This window comes from Mustela erminea, chromosome 2 (genome assembly GCF_009829155.1).
Source record: "Mustela erminea isolate mMusErm1 chromosome 2, mMusErm1.Pri, whole genome shotgun sequence".
NCBI lineage: Eukaryota > Metazoa > Chordata > Mammalia > Carnivora > Mustelidae > Mustela > Mustela erminea.
In genome coordinates, this window is record NC_045615.1 from 134,783,834 (window position 1) to 134,796,277 (window position 12,444).

The 12,444-nt window shown below is 36.8% G+C and overlaps 1 long non-coding RNA gene across 1 annotated transcript in view; it reads left to right on the forward strand.

Annotated features, from left to right (window-relative positions):
• The first annotated feature begins 16 nt into the window (after positions 1-16).
• Positions 17-12,444, forward strand: part of LOC116585042 — a 39,091-nt gene continuing 26,663 nt past the window's right edge. The window contains exon 1 of the long non-coding RNA XR_004283447.1: positions 17-116. This is a non-coding gene — a long non-coding RNA (uncharacterized LOC116585042). The remainder of the gene's footprint in view (positions 117-12,444) is intronic.

Below are 12,444 nucleotides of genomic sequence, written 5' to 3' on the forward strand. Positions count from 1 at the left end.
GGGATGGGCTGTGCGGAGATTCTTAGATCACATCTCTTGCCTACACCCGAGGTTCCAGTTCCTGGGCCATCACCTTGCCGCTACTCTTTTTATCAACTCTCAGAGGTTGAATTGAGGTAGATTCTCTGGGCTTATGAAATGTAGTAGGTAGGACTGCCATGCTCATACATAAGCATTACTTAAATTGTTCCTTAAAATAGCAGTACGAATTCATCTGTATCTCTCAGCTATTGAACGTTTACTCCGCGCGCAGTGTTTCCTAAGAGCCTTTTATCAATAAGCTCATCAAAGTTAAGTTTGTTACGTGCTGCAGAAAAGCGAAGTGTAAACCTTGGGAAGCCTTGGAGTGGCTCACTAGGAATAAACCTAGAAGGACACTGTAGGGCAGAATTCTTCCTCTAGCCCTCACCGTCTTCCAGCTGGCCTGAGAATTCAATTTTCATGACCTAGATTAACAGGAGGAAAAAAAAAACACATAGTTTTGTTTTGTTTTGTTTTTATCCATGCATAGAAAACCAATAACATATTAAGACACACACACAAAAAATGACCAAGTCAGGTAGCTTTCACACATTTAAACAAACAGTAAATTTGTGAGGAATTAATTATTGTTAAAACAGCAGTCACTCAAAAGAAGGGTCCTGTGGCCTCACTGATGTTCCCATTAGAAACACTGTTTTGGGTTCTATTAGGAACAATATACTCTGACTACCACCATGAGGTGACAAGCGGAATCAACGTACTATTTCATTGAACGTGACGAGGTTAAGATAAATGAAAAATGCTAGGTCCTTAAAGTCTTTGTCCAAACTTCTGTACATGGGTTGTAAATCCTTTCTCAGGGTCAAATTCTACAGTTCTTCAGGCAAGAGTAGGAGGTTCCTTCTCAATGATAAGACTTCACACAGCAAAGTTTCTCCTGAACTGATTAGAGGACAACATTTGTTAGCACTATAGACATGAGTTCATTTTACTACAGCAATTTTTAACACCTTTCCAGTACTATAACTTATGATCTAACAAAAATCTATTATACATCTACTGTGGTTAAAAAGACCTGCAACTTAATAAAAAAAGAGCTTTGCAGGGAATATTACTGGAGCATAGAAGGATATTTGTGTAATGCATTCTTTCCCCATGGTTTTACTTCTTTCTGTGTTTCTGACACTATAAATGTAAGTTCTGCCCCTACTGTAGGTACAGACTATGGTTAATCTGCCTTGATTGCCCTATGTAATATCCTGTCTTCCTTTTCTCTCAAGTTGATGTTTCTCACCTCTTGCAACCTATATGCCATTCTCTTTGTATCAAGATTAAAGTAAGGGGTTACCACCATTAGAAGAAAAATACCTGAGGCACCTGGGTAGCTCAGTTGGTTAAGTGTCTGCCTTTGGCTCGGGTCATGATCCCAGAGTTGTGGGATCGAGCTCTATGCCGGGCACCCTGCTCACCAAGGAGCCTGCTTCTTCCTCTCCCTCTCCTCCTGCTTGTGGTGTCCCTTTCTCTCTACTCTCAAATAAATAAATAAAATATTTAAAAAATTGTTTTTGACAAAAGCAGAGATATTTGAGTTGTTCATTTGTCCATTCAAAAAACACTTGCCAAGCTTGTATTATGTGCTAAAAATGAGTAAAACACACAGTCCTTGCTTGGAGTAAAGTAAGTCTTGTGGGGATATAGAAGTCACCCAGCAAATCCAAAAAAAGGCCAAGTGTTCTCGGTCATGAGACTTCAATTAAGGTTTTAACTTTATATTTATATTTAGACATGGCTTGAGCAAGAAAGGACCTGTCTCTTGTTCTCCAAATGAATCCCCAAGGAATGGCGGGATTAACAGAAAGGTCCCTAGAACCAAAGTTTTGGATGGAGAGTTTGAAAGAAAAATTTTAATAGGCTGTCACTCAGAATATGACAGATTTACAGTGCCAAAGGAGCGCTTCAGTGGAGGTGGCTATGTAGGCGACAGGAAAATATGTCTGGTGACAACCCTGGTTGACTCCAGGGCACGGAGAGAAGCATCAGACAGCAGTCATACCCTGTAATCCTGAGTAGCTGACATACAGCTTAAGTTGGCTGACAGAGAACGTGAAGCAGTGTTTTAGTCAACATAGATCATGCAAATGGAGGCCAACGGCAAAAAAGGTTTCAGCAGATACCAACAGGGATAGAAGTCAAAGACTAAAAATACACAGGAAGAGATAACTATCATTTTAGTGGATAGCAGAGAAGAGAAAATGACACCAGTAGAGATGTCTCCACTGATATAAATACCAGTAGTAGTGTCTCTACCTTAGATTGCATTCTGAGTCAAATGTAGGGAAGGGGGGATACTCAGAAAATAAGGAATGTATACACACACACATACGCACACATATGTGTATATATATTTTTAAAGATTTTGTTTATCTGAGAGAGAGCACGTGAGTGTGAGCAGGGGGTAGGGGCAGAGGGAGAGGGAGAAGCAGACTCTGCGTTGAGCAGGGAGCCCTATGTGGCATTCCAACCCAGGACCCCAGGATCCTGACCTGAGCCTAAAGTAGAAGCTTAACTGAGCCACCCAGGACAGAATTCATGTTTGAGATGACTAAGAAAACACTAAAACAGTTTGATGAACCTGAAAATAATTGACTTAAGCTTCCCACTCTCATGAGAAGGGGACCTGAGGGAAAGATTTAAGTAAAAGCTATATTAAGGATGTAGACTATATAGAGCTATTAAAGAAAAATAAGAATGATATGTTGGAATTTGTGACCTCTGAGATTTCTTTATGCTCCAAAATGTTTTAATAGGGTAAACCATGATCCAATTTGTATGTAAGGGGGAAAAAAAAAGAAGAAGAAGAAGAACAGATTGAAGCTAGGTCAGGAGTAGATCAGGGTAAGCTGGATTTTTTTTTCAGAAAGAGAATACAGAAGCTTTTGATTTTGATGAAGTCCCAAAAGTTTATTTTCTCTTTTGTTTCCTTTGCCTTTGGAGACATATCTTGAAAGAAGTTGCTGTGGCTGATATCGAAGAGGTTACTGCCTATGTTCTCCTCTAGGATTCTGATGGATTCCCATCTCACGTTGAGGTCTTTTATCCATTTTGAGTTTATCTTTGTCTACGGTGTAAGAGAATGGTCGAGTTTCATTCTTCTACATATAGCTGCCCAGTTTTCCCAGCACCATTTATTGAAGAGACTGTCTTTTTTCCACTGTATATTTTTTCCTGTTTTGTCGAAGATTAATTGACCATAGAGTTGAGGGTCCATATCTGAGCTCTCTACTCTGTTCCACTGGTCTACGTGTCTATTTTTATGCCAGTACCATGCGGTCTTGGTGATCACAGCTTTGTAATAAAGCTTCAATCAGGTAACGTGATGCCCCCAGTTTTTTTTTTTTTAAATATTTTATTTATTTGACACAGAGAGAGAAATCACAAGTAGGCAGAGAGGCAGGCAGAGAGAGGGGAGAAAGCACGTTCCCTGCGGAGCAGAGAGCCCGATGTGGGGCTCGATCCTAGAACCCTGGGATCATGACCTGAGCTGAAGGCAGAGGCTTTAACCCACTGAGCCGCCCAGGTGCCCCGATGCCCCCAGTTTTATTTTTGTTTTTCAACATTTCCTTAGCGATTCGGGGTCCCTTCTGATTCCATACAAATTTTTGGATTATTTGCTCCAGCTCTTTGAAGAATACCGGTGGAATTTTTATTGGAATGGCATTAAAAGTATAGATTGCTCTAGGCAGTATAGACATTTTAACAATGTTTATTCTTCCAATCCAAGAGCATGGAATGGTCTTCCATCTTTTTGTATCTTCAATTTCTTTCAGGAGTGTTCTGTAGTTCCTCGAGTATAGATCCTTTACCTCTTTGGTTAGGTTTATTCCTAGGTATCTTATGGTTCTTGGTGCTATAGTAAATGGAATCGATTCTCTAATTTCCCTTTCTGTATTTTCATTGTTAGTGTATAAGAAAGCCACTGATTTCTGTACATTGACTTTGTATCCTGCCACATTGCTGAATTGCTGTATGAGTTCTAGTAGTTTGGGGGTGGAGTCTTTTGGGTTTTCCATATAAAGAATCATGTCATCTGTGAAGAGAGAGAGTTTGACTTCTTCATTGCCAATTTGGATACCTTTTATTTCTCTTTGTTGTCTGGTTGCTGTTGCTAGGACTTCTAATACTATGTTGAACAAGAGTGGTGAAAGTGGGCATCCTTGTCTTGTTCCTGATCTCAATGGGAAGGCTGCAAGCTTTTTCCCATTGAGGATGATAGAAAGACCCTTTAAGCCCAGGAAATAGCTTGCACAAAGTATGTAGCCAGGAAAGGAAAAAGCATATGTATGGAATTCTGAACAACCCTCATGGAGCTAGGAGTAGATTATATTTGAAAAACTAGCAGAAGTTGAATCTGGAGAGAGAGGTGAAATGAAGTACCTTGTAGACTATGCATTGAACTTAGATTTTTATTGTAAACAATGGGGAGCCTCTTAAACTTCATGAATGAGTAAGAGACTAGCAGATTATATTTTAGGAAGGAGGTAGAGTGGGTGGGGATTGTATTGTAGAAGCAAATTTCCAGATTCAGAAAGACTCTAAGCCCAGCCCTATTATTAGACATTTCACTGATGGCTGATAGTGTTTATTATTTTTTTAATTTATTTTTTATTTATTTTCAGCATAACAGTATTCATTATTTTTGCACCACATCCAGTGCTGCATGCAATCCATGCCCTCTCTAATACCCACCACCTGGTTCCCCCAACCTCCCACCCCCGCCACTTCAAACCCCTCAGGTTGTTTTTCAGAGTCCATAGTCTCTCATGGTTCACCTCCCCTTCCAGTTTCCCCCAACTCCCTTTAATTAAGAATGGACATAGGTTTTATCAAATATTCCCTGCGTCATTTAGAGTATGGTTTAGTGAATCACAGTAATTGATTTTTGAATGTTAAATATACCTTGCATTGCTGAGACAAACCTGACTTGGACACGGTTTTTCTTGGTCATGGTCTTTCAAACAGAAGCAACTGAACACTTGACTGTGATGTTTTTGACAAATGTTTCTTTCCCCTGGGACTGGCTCTAGCACAAGATGAAAGTTCTGAGTTTGATAAAGTAAAAGACAAGCCTTTTGGCTGCTTCTTCCAAGGCATGTCCAGTATTTTCACAGTAAGCATCTTTCCCATAGACCTGCCAAAAGCATTTTCACTAAATATTTAATTGGCCATAAGGCAATTTTTCAATAAAAGACAAACAATAACAACCACAAAACTGTTTGGCAGTGTGGTTTTATCAACTGGTTGAAGTTTGGTTTCATTTGTCTTTTAACACAGTACTCCCATTTTTATATTACAGAAATCTTAGCCCTCATAATTGTTTGTGTAGTGACAGTGTTGAACTCCCATTTTCTATAGACCTTTGGAACATCAATCAATGGACATGTGATAATAGCCCAAAACCAAACAGTGGCATTGAAGGCTTTCACAGTGTAATGTAAAACTCAGTTACAAATATGCATTCTAGCATTTGGAAACTGATACCTCTCTTAATGAAGGAAGAAATTTGAGAAAAAAAAAAAAAGAAAGAAAGAAAGAAAGGAAGGATGTGATGCTTAATGAGGAGATAAATTAGCAAGCCAAAAATAATGTTTCATACTATGAATGAAAGACTTTGAAGACAAGTGCTTAGTTACAGTTCACAAAAATAAAACCAATTGTTTGCACAGCATTGACACGAATCTACACACATTTTAAGTATATTCAAATATTTCATACTCCACAAGAGTCTTTTTAATTTTGTTATTCCTTTTTTGTGTTTGTCTTTTTTAATGAATGCCTTTTTATCTTTTCTGATTTTATCTTGTATAGCAAAATTGCCTTGTGCCAATTATGTGGTGAAAATGCTTTCAGACAAAATTACCTGGAATGTGTGAATTGACCGCTTTATCATTATGAAAGGATTTTCTTTATCCACAGTAATGTTCTTTGCTCTGTTATCTCTTTGGTATTATTTTCACCACTCATTCTTTTGATTAGTGTTCAAATGGCATATATTTTCACTCTTTTACTTTTAACCTATCCATGTCTTTGTTTTGAGTTTATTTCTTAAAAAAATAGATTGAGGTATCATTGATATACAAAAACTGCGCATATTTAATGTATACAGTTTTATAAGTTTGCGCCTATGCATACACCCAAGAAAATCACAATCCAGGAAATAAACTTTCCCATCACCTCCAAAAGTTTCTTCCCTGCCTCCTTCTTTTTTGTGTGGTTAGAACAGTTAACATGAGATCTACCCTTTTAACAAAATATGTATATGTATAGTACGGTTTTGTTAACATAATAGACAATACATTCTTCCAGAACCTGTTTATCTTGCATAACTGAAACCTTATATACATTAAACAACAAATTGCCATTTTCTCCTATCCCCAGCCTTTGGCAAGCAACAAAGTATTGCCCACTACAATAGTTTGGCTATGTTTAGATACCACATATAAAGTAGAATCATGCAATTTTTGCCCTTCTGTTACTGGCTTATTGTTAAAGGAAAAAGGAAATTATCTTCAGATGAATGCAAGACTTAACAATATTAAGTCTTCCAATCCAATCCGTTAACATGAGATGTCTTTCCATTTATTTTTGTCTTTAATTTCTTTCCTCAGTGTTTTATAGTTCAAATGTATGTCTTTCACCTGCATGATTAACTTTTTATAACATTGTGAATGGGATTGTTTTCTTAATTTCTTAATTTCCCTTTTTGGATAGTTCTTTGTTAATATAAAGAAATGCAACTATTATTATATATTGATTGGTATTATATCCTGCAACTTTACTGAATTCATTTATTAGCTCTAACAGTTTATGGAGTTTTTAGGGTTTTCTTTTTCTTTTTTTTTTTTTTAAAGATTTTATTTATTTATTTGACAGAGAGTGGTCACAAATAGGCAGAGAGGCAGGCAGAGAGAGAGAGAGAGAAAGGAGGAAGCAGGCTCCCCACTGAGCAGAAAGCCCGATGCGGGACTCAATCCCAGGACCCCAGGATCATGACCTGAGTGGAAGGCAGAGGCTTTAACCCACTGAGCCACCCAGGCGCCCCGTTTTTAGGGTTTTCTGCATATAAAATGCAGTCATCTGCAAACAGATAACTTCCTTTCTCCTTTAAAATTTGGATACCTTTTATTTCTTTTTCTTGCCTAATTGCTCTTGCAAGGACTTCCAGTATTATGTTTAGAAGTGGTGAGAGTGGGCATCTTTGTTTTTTTTCTGATCTTAGAAAAAAAAGCTTCCAGTTTTTTACAATTGAATATGATGTTAGCTTTGGGCTTATCATATATGACCTTTATTGTGTTCAAGTAAATTCTTTCTATATCTAGTTTGTTGAGAGTTTTTATTGTGAAAGGGTGTAGAATTTCATCAAATGCTTTTTTTCTGTATCTATTGAGAGGATCACAATTTTCACCCTCTATTTTATTAATGTGATCTATTACATTGATTGATTTATGTTATACCGTCCTTGAATCTAGGAATAAATCCCAGTTGGTCATGGGGTATGATCCTTCTAATATGTTGTTAAATTTGTTTTGCTAGCATTTTTTTGAGGGGTTTTGCATCTATGTTCATCAGAGATACCTGTAGTTTTCCGTTGTCTATTTTGATTATTTCTGCTCTAATATTTATTATTTCCTTCCCTCAGCTAACTTTGTGCTTGATTTTTCTGCTTTTCCTATTTCCTTGAGGTGTAAAATTAGGTTGTTTATTTGAGACCTTTCTTCTTTTCTAATGTTGGCATTTATGGCTATACACTTCCTTCTTAGAACTGTTTTGTTGTATCCCATTTAGGTTGATATGTTGTTTTCATTTTCATTTGTCTCAAGATATTTTCTGATTTCTCTTTTCATTTCTTCTTTGACCTCTTTGTTATTCAGGAAGGTGTTGTTTAAGGCCCGCGTATTTGTGTATTTCCCTTCTGTTATGATTTCTAGTGCTATCTTATTCTGGTTAGAAAAGATACTTGATATATTTTCAGCCATCTTAAATCTGTTGACATGTGTTGTGACCTAACAAAATACAGGGTATTTTCCATTGTAGACATTGTAGTTTTCATCCCTAAACAATTTATAAGTAGTTTGAGATTTTTATGATGTCCATGTTTCTATTTAACATCTCTAGTCTTTCCTTTCACTCCTTGAACATATGGCATATAAGTATGATAACTGCTTTAAAAATTCATTGTCTAAGTTTATCACTCATGTTACATCTGGTGCTCTTTCAATTGATTGATTTTTCTCCTTATTATGATTCATATTTTCCTGCTTATTTGCATTCCTGGTAATTTTTATTTGACTTTCACATCATGAATTTTATTTTCTTGTGTGCTGGATATTGCTGTTTTCTAAAAATGTCCTTGAGAATTGTTCTGGGACATGGTTAAGCTCCTTATAAATAGTTTGCTCCCTTTGGGTCTTGCTCTTAAGCTTTTTAATGTGGGAATAGAGCAGGGATTTTTCTAGAGTTAATTTCCCCTGTTTGGAAAACAAGAACCTTATTGTTAATATAAAAACCTTGTGTCATGAATTATGACTTTTCTATTCTAGTTGTGGGAACAGGAAATATGTCTGTTCTTATATGTGCCTCAGACACCGTTCCCTCTCATCCTTTCAGGTGGTTCTCAGTCTCAGGCAATTTCCTTATATGTTTGTGCTGATGGGTACTTAGCTGAATACCTCAGGGAAACATTCATTAGATCTTTCAAGTTCTCTATCTGTGATCTTGTGGCTCTCTGGTACCATGGCCTCCTTGGACTCCCAAATATCTTCCCTCAACACAGAGAGACTATGGATCTCCGCCAGAGTTGATTCCTCTGTGCTACATTGTGCGAAATTTTTCTAGGCATTAAGCTGGTGTAAACATAGGGCTCACTTTTCATTTCCCATTACCAGGGATCACAGTCCTTTGTTGCCCAATGTACAGAGACTTGAGAGTTGTTGTTTCATATATTTTGTCCAGTTTTTTATTTGTTTAAGCCAGAAAGGTGAATTAGATCTGACTCCATCTCAGCTAGATTTAAAGCTGAGTTGGAGTTGGTGCCTCAAATACCATTTAATGAAATTTTACTACCCCAATTCTGTCTAATGCTGAGAATTGAGTTGCTGTGGTTATTGAAAAAGTAATATTTTCTTCTGTCAGTGTTACAACCCATTTGCTTCCTATAAAAGTGGCTATTAAACTTTCAGAGACTTCTTCATTAAAAAGTCATTTTCAAGGATTACTTATAGCCATGTGAAGCATAAAACTTAAGAGAAAAACATGTTATATTCATAAAATCAGGTTTAAATTCCTCAGCCAATAAAAATAAAAAAGATTTTATTTAGAAGGTTTGTACAAATTAAAACTTAATATCTTTCTTAATGTTTTATATTTCATTTTTCTTTTCTGAATTATCTAATATGAAGAAGTCAATACAACTTTCCACTGTCCTGGTATAGATGCCCTCAAAACTCCACTAGTTTACTTCACTGTAAACTATATATTATCTATTTTTTTTAATGTGTCCCATTACATGAATACATTTGTAAGCCCTTACATGAAAAGTGAGTCTAAATCTTGAATGACATTTTTCTATAAGTAGCAACTGTACAGATAGGGAAGAGCATGACTGAGCTCATGAGTGTTGGTGAGGGCGGGACTCAAAATTTGTGTGTGCATGCATGTGTGTTTTAATTGTAGAGTTTATAGTAAAAGCAAAGGAAAGTCTGATTTGATTTGCAAAGGAGATAATTTTATAGTCATTATTACTGGATATCTTGTGGCATACTGATTGCAGAAATGGCTTTAATTCTCTACCTTTCCTTATATCTACACCCTTTCTAATATGATTGGATTTGGTGGTGGCTCATTTCACATCATTGTTATAGCAACTGCTAAGTGATGCACATCTGTTGTAGAGCATTAGAGAAAGAATGTGATCATGTATGGGACCCTCCACACTCAAACATGAGTTCATACAGATGTTGGAAATGTCTGGTGAGGTGGGTTTCACGACTCCTAAACAAAGATGTTGCCTTACATTTGGGATCAGGCATGAGTAAATGTTAGTCAGATTAGGTTCTTGCTTCATTACTTAGGCCTCCATAAACAAGGTAGGTATTACAGGAGCATTACAATTTGACAAGTTTTCATTCATAATTTTAGCCATATATTTAAATATATACAATAAGATGGGGCAAAGCATTCCTAGGGGAAAGTGGGAAATGATTATATCATTCATTACTTAAAATGTAATATACAGTCTGAGAGGGCAATGAGGGCACTTAGATTTTTAATACAAGTGGGCTTTCGAGTCAGTCGTTTAGGTGTAATGAGGGACTGGGGAACTTGATTTGAAGCTACATTTCCATAGCTGACTCAGTGTTTTAAATTAGAATTTAGGTTTATTTGGGGTCTTTGGGGTTTAATATACTTAGAGGAAGAGTTAAAGTCACCACTCTTACGACTTAACTAGATAGTCCCACCAAACACTGAGGTAGTATAAGAGAGCATTCTTACAGTAAGAATAAGAGGGATTGGGCAAGTGATTTTTTTTCCATCTTATTTTATTTTATTTCTTTTCAGTGTTCCAAAATTCACTCTTTATGCACTGTACTCAGTGCTCCATGCAATATGAGCCATCCACCAGGCTCGCCCAACCCCCACTTCCCACCCCTCTGAAACCCTCAGTTTGTTTGGCAAAGTCCACAACCTCTCATGGTTTGTCTCCCCCTCCGAATCCCCCAATCTCACTTCTCCTCTCCATTTCCCCATGTCCTTGGTGTTATTCCTTATGCTCTATATGTAAGTGAAACCATATGATACTTGACTCTCTCTGCTTGACTTATTTCACTCAGCATAATCTCTTCCAGTCCTGTCCATGTTTATACAAAAATTGGGTATTCACCCTTTATGATGGAGGCATAATAATCCATTGTATATATGGACCACATCTTCTTTATCTATTTGTTTGTTGAAGGGCATCTTGGTTTTTTCCACAGTTTGGCAACTATGGTCATTGCTACTATAAACATTGGGGTACAGATGGCCCTTCTTTTCACTACATCTGTATCTTTGGGGTAAATACCCAGTAGTGCAATTGCAGGGTCATAGGGAAGCTCTATTTTTAATTTCTTAAGGAATCTCAAAACTGTTTTCCAAAGTGGCTGCACCAACTTGCATTCTCACCAACAGTGGAAGAGGGTTCCCTTTTCTCCACATCCTCTCCAACACTTGCTGTATACTGTCTTGTTAATTTGGGCCATTCTAATTGGTGTAAGGTGGTATCTCAATGTGGTTTTGATTTGAATCCCCCTGATGCCTAATGATGATGAACATTTTTTCATGTGTCTATTAGCCATTTGTATGTCTTCATTGGAGAAGTGTCTGTTCATGTCTTCTGCCCATTTTTTGACATGATTATCTGTTTTGTGTGTGTTGAGTTTGAGGAGCTCTTTATAGATCTTGCATATCAGTCCTTTGTCAGTAGTGTCATTTGCAAATATCTTCTCCCATTCCAAGGGTTGCCTCTTTATTTTATTGACTGTTTCCTTTGCTGTATAGAAGCTTTTGATCTTGATAAAGTGGGATTGGGCAATTGATTAAATAAGAAATGCTCAGTGGGTCTTGATACTTAGGAGTGATGGCACAATCTCCTGATACAGAGATACAATGATCTGTTAAGAGTGAAACAGTAGTCCTTGTGTAATTAAAAGCTAGAATGGATGAGTATTGATTTAAATATTTCTCTAGAATCAAATTCTCCCAAATTTTCCTACTATGGGTTATATCTTATATTTGTATTTATTATAGGAAGGTTCACTTTGTTCTACATAATATGCTATCAATATCGGTCAACACAATTGATTTGCTATTCCTTTAAGTTAAAATAAGGACTTTTGACTTTGAAAGCCACAAAAGCCAGGTAATAAAATTTGAGGAATTTATATCAGCACTGAGATTTTTAAAAAGTTTTTTTTTAGATAATAATCATAAAAATGCAGATGGTAAGAACATATAATGAGATTTAGGGTATTTCAGTTTTAATAATGTAGACTAAAGCATTGTCTCTTATTGGTAATTTAATAAAGTTTTCCTGGGATCATAAACGATGAAATTATAGCCTTGGAGGCTTCTCAGTGACAACTAACACTGAGATTAAATAAGAGCTTTAGAATTAAACATCACAGTGTACTTTATTGAAGGTTATATCTTTCCAAATAATAGCTATAATACTAAATCAGGGTATTATGAAATATTTACCAGCAGAAGTTAAGAAGAATGGTGAGGGGAAAACCAAATTGATAGTTTAAGATCATAGATGAAAGAAATTATTGAGGGGCGCCTGGATGGCTCAGTGGGCTAAGCCTCTGCCTTTGACTCAGGTCGTGATTTCAGGGTCCTGGGATCCAGCCCTGCATGGGGCTCTCTGCT